The following is a 9,257-nucleotide window of genomic DNA, read 5'->3' as shown; positions in this document are numbered from 1 at the left end:
GAGGCTCTGCGCTTTGTGGTTTTGGACAAGTAGATTTTCAAAGTTTTTTCCTCCTGTATAAGTCAATGTAAACCATGTGACCCCCAGGGCGGGGGCCATATTTGACCCTAGGAGGATAATTAGAACAGTCTTGGAAGAGGACCACTAGATGATGCTACATGCCAAATATAAAAGCCCTATGATCTGTGGTTTTGGACAAGAAGACTTTTAAAGTTTTTCCTTTTGGTTGGCATGGCAACCAGAGTTCTGCATGGAATTCAATTCTTTGAACAAATTTTAAAGAGGACCATCCAAGGAACATCCCTGTGAAGTTTTGTCAAAATTGGCTTGGTGGTTTAGGAGAAGACGTTGTTTAAAGAAAAGTGTGGACGGACGCCAGACAGACACAGGGTGGTGAGTGATCACAATAGCTCCTAAAAATTCTGTTAGCCAATCAAATTGAAGGAAACGGTCCAAAAAAAGAAACAATTTGGAAATGTTTTTGAAATGTCTAGGTCTGTAGCTTTCAAATATGGAAATATCTGACATCCAAGGCAGATACTGACACTTTTAGACAACGTCAAAAGTGACTGACAAAGTTCCAAAAATCTCCATATACACTTGCTCTGTTACAGACCCCTGTGGGATTTGTGTTTTTTTTCTGAGTGCAAAATTAATACTTTTACATAGATAAATAGCTAATATGTCTTGCTAAAGCCAAGGTATTTTAAAATCATAAGAAAGTTCTGAAAACTGCTGCCCCATTAGCATAAAAAAGAAGATAAACAGAAGTCCATACACATACATTTAGACAGGGGTGACCCCTGTGCATGAACCCTGACTATAGACTAATACAAATGTGACTTTTGTTTTCAAGTTTAGCCTGCATACTTTCATTTCCAATTCACATGGGTGGTAAACGTGCAATCCAGTTCCCGCTGGGAATACACTTTAAATGGGTTGCGCTACGTCTGTTGCTGGTGAAAAAAGACGAAATTGAGGTATCGAGGGCTGAGCGCGAAACTATTGTATCTTGTTCTTTATTTATATACAGTTACAATAGTTTCGCGCTCAGCCCACGGTATGTGAAGTTATAATTTTGCTTAGTTTCATAGTATGAATCAAGAGTAATTTTTCTCGAAAAAAGCAAAATGCTGTTCGACACAAATATGATGATACATCATATATGTAAAATATCTGGTTTGTAATTTATGATTAAAACCTTTTCATTGTCAAGTTTCCATAGCTATTGTCAGTCAAAAGCTATATATAAATACTGTATTACTTGTATTACTTCTTTGATTTTATAGTCTTTTTTAAATATTTACATTCACAAAAGATTTCTATAAATATTATACAACACATGTCTTGAAAGCGTTCCAATTTATAATATTTGATCAAATGTAAAACGATCATAATTATATCCGCTGTCTTTCAAAAAGTCAACACTCTATTATGTATTCTGAAGCTTATCGTTGTAATATGATTAACAATTAAATATATTAGAAGATCATTTGTATGAATGAACAGATTGCATACTATAGCATACTCGGTTTGATTGAGTCCAATTGTTAGATGAAGTGTGCAACACTTCCAACGCCCCAAGCACAGGCTTTAATTCATATATGGAATGAATCCATGCACGGGATGCATTTTTTACGGCTTAAAAGCTTTCTTATGATATTCAATCTACAAAAGAATAATTTGGAAGTCTCAGTATAGATACACTTTCCGGTCCTTTGGGATCATGGAGAACGTTTTTACATTAATTGAATTCCGCTGAAGCCGGTGTTAGAGGGCGTGAGTGTGTTGCACATTTCGTTACCTCTCATGAACAGACTCAATCAAACCGAGTCTGCTATTATGTCAAGTGGCCGAGTTCTGTGCTTTCAAAATGATCTTTTCCAGATTTTATTAACTCTCATAAGAGCAGTCTTTAATGCCATGTTGACTCAGTGTTGTTATATTTTTTGATCCTTTGGGATCATGGAGAACATTCATTTTATTATAATAGAATTATGCCGGTGCTAGGGAGCGTAATGGGCATAATAGGTGTTGCACATTTAGTTACCTTTAACTAACTCAATCAAACAGAGTTTGCCATTATGTTGCTTGATTGCGTTTTATACTTACATAAGATTTTCTTAACCTTTATCCTGCTAAATTTCTAAAATGGACTGGTCCATAATTCAATTTGGGCAGTACCATTTATTATTCGAAGGGGTGGTAACTGGAAATTTACTGATTGAATAGCGAACAGTGCAGACCATGATCAGCCTGCACGGACGTGCCTGCACTGGTCGCAAAGGCAGAATTACTCGCTGCCAGCAGACTAAAGGTTAGTAGTGTAACTGTGATGTGTCCCGATAAGATATAATATAAATATCATATGGCAGCGTGTGTGACATTGATATTGTCAACCCGAGGGCAGAATGTCACCCGAGGCGAAAGCCGAGTGGTGACATTCTGTTTCGAGGGTTGACAATATTATTTATTTTATTATACCGAACAAAATTAAGCACATAAAAAATGTTTTTAATTCATTCAATTCTTTAGCGCGGTAATCACCTGTGTACACATTGAATAGTGACGTCATTACAATACGACATTGTGTACAAGGGAGGCAATCATCTGGCTAAAAAATTGAAGCAGTTATTTGCCCTTATATGACATACAAAATATCAGCGCGGTCACATGACCTGACAGTCACTTTCGCTTGGTCACCTGTCAAAAGGGTTTAAAATGTTTCTGATAGTCAAAATATCTCTTTTACGGGTAATGGGATTTTACCATTGTAGACAAAGGTGAGGTATAATAAATATATATAAAAGATAAAAATATCCCACGTGCCTATTTCAGACCATACCGTATTAAACGATTATACAATTACCGGATCCAAGGTCCATGTTGACTTTTTTTTTAATATAATCATACACGGATTGTTAACACTTGCCAAATATAAAGTCTGACAATCATTATTCCAATTTAAAAATTTATTCAATAACATTTGCAAAAATGTATTGTTGAATAATTCGATCTTATACACAGCAGGACGCGTCGTAAATCATAAGTAGATCTAATGCATTTTTTTACATTGTATATTTTGTCTATCTTGATATGCATTATTTTCGTTTACTTATTTCTCAAATATTTATTATTTTAAAATTTCATTCTTACAAATTCGTTTATAACAGCCATCTTACATCATAAAATAAATCACTAAATAAGTCTAAGGCCATTCTACGTTTGGGTGATTGTTTTCTTATTCGATTATTTTTCTTTTTTCTGTTCTTTTTGGTGTTGATTTGTAAGAGGTATTGGTTATATCATAAATATAATTTCATTATTTCCTTACAGTAAATGTGTTTAAATAAAAGCGAACAATTTTGAGTATGTCATAAATTACACTGGTATAGGGCGTAAAATATTTCATTGTTTAAGTATGAGGGAGATAATAGTCAAGAAGCACACCCGAAGGTTTTTTTAAACTAAATATTATGGAGGAATATCTTCTGACATCATGTTCTATGTTTATACGTGATACACATTTATCCACCATTCAGGTCAGGCGATAAATCCATTACTTAGTTAAAACGAGTCTATATGATTTGTCACTATCATTTCAATGTAAGTGTGTTGTTAACTAGGATATCATTCCCAGAAATGTTTAATTCAAGTCCCGTGTGTTTCGAAACCAAACTTACAAAAGTATTTTATTGAAACTGAGATATGATTCAAAATTATTTAAACTTTTCATTTTGGTTAGTCATAAATATAGTAATTTTCTTTTGAGAATTATTTACTAAAGACTTCAAAAACAGATCTTGATAATGTGTACTTGTGAATAAACGAATGTTTACCATTTATTATATTTTCGTATTTACAGATAAATAAATTACACAGAGGAGGCTAACAAATACAATGGCATGCTCAAAGCCACGTAGATCTACGATGGAAGATGAGAAAAACTGCAAACTTACATATTTCTTCCGTGATTTATTGAACAATCGTATAGATTTCCAAATACCCAGAAATGAAACCAAAGACGTTGTTTTGGCCGTTGATACACTTGTGAAGGAGATTGTTCGCAGAGTAACGGCTAGCGTTGAATGGTTAGGGCCATACCATCGTCTTAGAATTCTCAAAGTTGGAAGTATGGCCGAAAGAACGAGTATAAAATTTCCTGATGAGTTTGACTACCTTATTGTTACTCACCAGGACGGTGTTGAGATTGAACGCGTATGTAAATGGAGAGAGGGGTATGCACATGTAAAAGTAACAGATCGTCGCCTTCACTCTCAGTGGAAACCGTTCCTTCGCGGAGATTATTTGCAAGGTTCGTTCAGTCATGACTTTACTGGAAAACTGACTGGCGCAGCAGATTATTTCCTTTCTGTTGGTAGAAAATGGCTACGCAGAGATCCTTTGCAACCACCCCACTCTCAAAGCCTTTTGGACCCTTATTACGACAGTCTGGAGAATGCTTTTATGTCAGAAGTAGAGAAGGTCATAAAAAGCTCCACTGGTGATATTTTTTGTAATAGAGACACTGGAATGCTGCGCGTAGATAAGCAGGTTGTAAATCATGGACCGGCATTCATGCCAACATTTATCTGGGAACCAAAACATGGCAAAGACAATATCCCTATAACAGTTGATATGACGTTAGCGATTGAAGTCAATATGCCACAACACAGAAATATCATAGAAAAGAATGATACGTTCCATTCTAGAGTGTGGGAAAAGCTGTCTCGGCATGGCAAATATATGCTTATTCCTTGCAATGAGTCAACATCATGTGTAGCAGGTTTCTGTTTCCGCCTCACGTTCACCGAAACGGAAGTAGAGCTTGTCCGCGACTTGAGCAAGCATCACAAAGAATGCTACAAGCTTCTGAAGTACATTTTCAACAGTGGAGGAGGTTATTCATACCTGCCCTCGTATATATATAAAACGCTAGTGATAAAACATGACTGCTTCTGCCGGGAAACTGCCAATCTGGCTGTCTGTTTCAAGACGCTGGTAGCATCTCTGCTCTACCATATTTCAAATGTAAAAAGAGAAGAAAAGATAGAACCGAGCAGGCTTCTTAGAATGTTTATGCCGGGCCAGAAATTCACAATAAGAATTCCAAGTATTTTCATCAAGAGGCACAATATCCTCGATGGCAAAGATTTCAAATTCCCCTGCGAGCAGTTTCTGTCGTCAATAGAAAGGATGTTAGAATCAATAGCAACCATTAGCACTCAAAATCACCCAAAAGACAAAGATTTGAAGATCGTGAACAACCACGGAACCGCGGCTTTAGCATACGCCAATTTGATGGTACCTTTTATGAGAAAAAATTGTGAATATTGTCAGAACTGTCTGGACGATTACTTCAGACAATATGGCGGATGGACATCTGGATCACATCATTGAAAGTTGTCAGAACTGTCTGAACGATTACTACAGACAATATGAAGGGTGGACATCTAGATCACGTCTTTACTGATGAAAAGTTTCTTTGTTTTACTTAGTAGTCGATGTTTAAGCCCATAGAACATGTTTTGTGCTTCCTTCAAAAGTTTTAAAAATGCATTCAAATTCTGAATGAATTAATGACAGGATTCAATCAATAATGGGCTGAATAAAGGGTGTCGATGTTTCAAAATGCCCTACTCACTGCCACCCTGTTTCAATTCGTTATAAAAGAATTATGTGGGCTTTAAATTACATTCAATAAAAGACTTCTTGTGTTTTTGGTTAAATTACTAACTATTCATTTAAAACATTAAAACTATGGTTACGCTTATGCTTCAGTTGAATTTCAACTCAGTTCTGTATCGCGTATAATAGAAACGTTAAACGGTGCCCGCTTGCACATGCTTTAAACATGTTCTTGCCGAAAGCTCAATGTATTCAATTACTGCCCGTTAGATATTTAAATGTTTAATACTCGCGCAAATGACATCTCCTAAAATCATGATAATAACTTAATTGTAAATTTCTATTGGAATATTCAGTATTAAATCATGTTTCCTCCAACTTTGAAATGTCTACCGTTTAATCAATTCTTGAAAACTTTCATCAAAGTATTCTAGCACTGAGCAGCAAGTACGAAGCAGATGTTTGAGAAAAAACATTTTCATTTCTTCCACTGAGCGAACACCAAATGAAATATTGAATCTATATGAAAATGAAATATTTGATGTTGATATTACATATACACGTTCAAAGAAATTAATAAATTATCTTTTATAGTCGACGTCTTTAAATCATGTTATAAATATCATTACTATGTTCCGCTATGTTGCTCCTCTAAATGCGCGAATGGCTGGTTAGTATAAGATTTAGTACGTACAATGTATGTACACTGCACGTTTATATGTTGTTGTTGTTTTTTTTTCTTGTATTTCACCATGATTCTTGAATATATTTTGTTATGATTATCCAAAATAAAACTCAGTTTGGACACCACAGTGACACTTTGTCTTTATTTAACATCGCACAGACACATGATAGGTCATATGGCGAGTTTCCAGCTTTAATGGTGGAGGAAGACACGAGCGGGCACCTTGGTAGAACCAAAGACCTTCCGTAAGCCAGCTGGAAGGCTTCCTCACATGAAGAATTCAACGCCTCGAGTGAGTCTCGAACCCACATCGATGAGGGGCAAGTGATTTGAAGTCAGCGACCTTAACCACTCGGCCATGGAGGCCCCTCACAGTGACACTGTCTTTAAAATCATTGTTAATGAATGTGCAATATGTGGTAGTGCCCACTATACATTCAGTTTTACGAAGACCACTATAGATCTGCATGGTCAGTGTAAGATACGAAACGGGTACACTCCTAAATAGTTTCTCGATGAAAGCAAGTTTTATATCGTATACATAGCAGTGCAGATATGTTCGTTGACTCTGCAATGTTTCAAAATCAATTTTCAATTGACTTAAGTTATCTGGAACATTGTTTAAAGTAATGAGCTACAGTATATCCAAAATGTACTGTACTTTTACAAGTGTAGAGGAGGAAATAAATAGTTTTCTCGGACAACAGTCGCCTACGTAATTTTCAAAACATCACACCTAAGAAACATTTCAATAAGCAAGTCCTAGATTTTATGTTGTCCCGGTCGCGAAATCTGATGACGTTAACTTGCCAACTTTCTAATCGCTGCAGGAAGTTCCCTGTATACCGCAGCACCAACTGCTTCACGGTATTTTACACAACAACACACCCCAAAAACATCTGCAATCTGTACCGTATGCTCACTATTTCAACTTCCTCGGGCCTCTGACAAAATGTCGGCTCGACTTCAAATTAGGTCAACGAAGGCATGTATTCACATTCGCAAGTCACCACGTCATGGTGTCCCACAAGGCGGAGTATTATCCCCTACACATTTCTTGCTTTTCATCAATGATCTGGTGTCTGAACTACCGAAAGGAGTTAAGGCTGCTCTCTACGCTGACGATCTGGTGTTATGGTGTAAGGAAGAACATGCCACTACAGCCACATACAGGATGCAAGAAGCCATCAACAAGCTTTCAGCTTGGGCTGAAGATTGGTGTGTATCGATCAATACAGAGAAATCGTCCACCACACTATTCTCCCTGTCGTCAAAGCGGAGGACGGGTAAAATCAAGATGGGAAATACTTCGCTGATTGAAGCAGACGAGGCAAAATACCTTGGAGTGACCTTTGACAAACGGCTAACCTGGAAGCCCCACATTAGTCAAGCTTGCCATGATGCGCAAACTTGCTGGAACAACGTGGGGAGCAAACGAGCAAATACTCAAGACAGTATATCAGGGAACAGTGAGACCCCATTTAGAGTATAGCTCAACTGCCTGGTCCACTACTGCCAAAACTAACCAACAGGCTTTAGACAAGGTTCAGAACCAAGCATTGCGGATCATGACAGGTGCTACAAAGTCTACACCAATCTCCTTCATGGAGAAGCTAACAGGCACACAGCCGTTACAAGACAGAAGACATGCAAAGGTTCTGCTTCAAGCAGAGAAGTTCAGGTCTTTTCAAGACCATCCCATGAAAGTCAAGCTAGATGGCTATACAAAGAATCGGCTCAAACGTAGCAGCTTCGTACATGAGGCGAAGAAACTCAACCGAGAGTTCAAAACTGAGCTGAGCATTCCAACGACTCCCTTAGGTAGTGAAGACATCATAAACCCACTAGCGAATGATCTGTCCTCAGTGACTGTGAGACTTGCTGTTCCTCGTCTTGACCGCGGGAAGCAAGAGGATGAAGGCATTCGGAAGAGCCTCAGACTTGCTATGATCAATGAAGACTATCCTCCGGAATTATGGACTCATGTCTATACAGACGGATCAGCCACATGCACCGTCAAAGATGGTGGAGCAGGAGTTTTCATTCAATACCCATCTGGCAAGAGAGAAACACTGCATGCAGCCACAGGAAAACACTGCAGCAACTATAAGGCAGAGACTGAAGCACTCATGAAGGCCGTCCCAATGGTTGAAGACTCGGCAGAAGAAAGCTCCTCAGTCGTCTTTTTCACAGATGCACTGTCTGTCATCGAAGCTCTGATCAACAATAAAGCTCCGCAGCTAGCCAGGAGAATGCAGAGCCTGAGTATAACCTGCAAAGTAGCACTTCAGTGGATTCCATCCCATTGTGGACTTGCAGGCAATGAAGATGCAGACAAACTGGCTAAGCTAGGAGCTCAGTCAGAACAACCAACAGTACCTGTGAGTTACAAGGAGAAAGTCACCATCATCAAGGCACTAATGAGACCAAGGATGGAGGAAGATGCTTTTCACCTCCTTGATCGGTCTGAACAAGTGATGATGGTCAGGCTCCGCTCAGCGCACAACAAGCTCAATGCTCACATGTACAAGAAATACAGACTGACATCATCGCCAACTTGTCCATGTGGTGAAGAAGATCAGACTGCAGAGCATATACTTCAGAGATGTAAAAGGCACGACCAGGAGCGAGCTGCGACTTGGCCAATAGATACCTCAATCCACCAGAAACTGTATGGAGGCATTGAGGATCTTAGGCAAACCACAAGTTTCATCGAGGCTACTGGTCTGAAAGTGTAGATGCGAACGATAAGAAGAAGATAATGGCTAAAACTGTTTGCTGATTTCTGCAGCAATTGCTGTTTATTTATAATTTGGTCAAACCCCATTTTTACTCATATCCTTATGCCGATGAAAATAGTTTCCACTGGAATTCAGGTCATAATGCAGTTCATGTATTCGCACATTCTGTCAGATTCACATAAGCAAATTCACTGACAACATTA

The sequence above is a fragment of the Mercenaria mercenaria genome, chromosome 15 (assembly GCF_021730395.1).
Source record: "Mercenaria mercenaria strain notata chromosome 15, MADL_Memer_1, whole genome shotgun sequence".
In the NCBI taxonomy this organism is placed as follows: domain Eukaryota; kingdom Metazoa; phylum Mollusca; class Bivalvia; order Venerida; family Veneridae; genus Mercenaria; species Mercenaria mercenaria.
The sequence above is the reverse complement of the archived record's forward strand: the minus strand, read 5'-3'. Positions refer to the sequence as shown.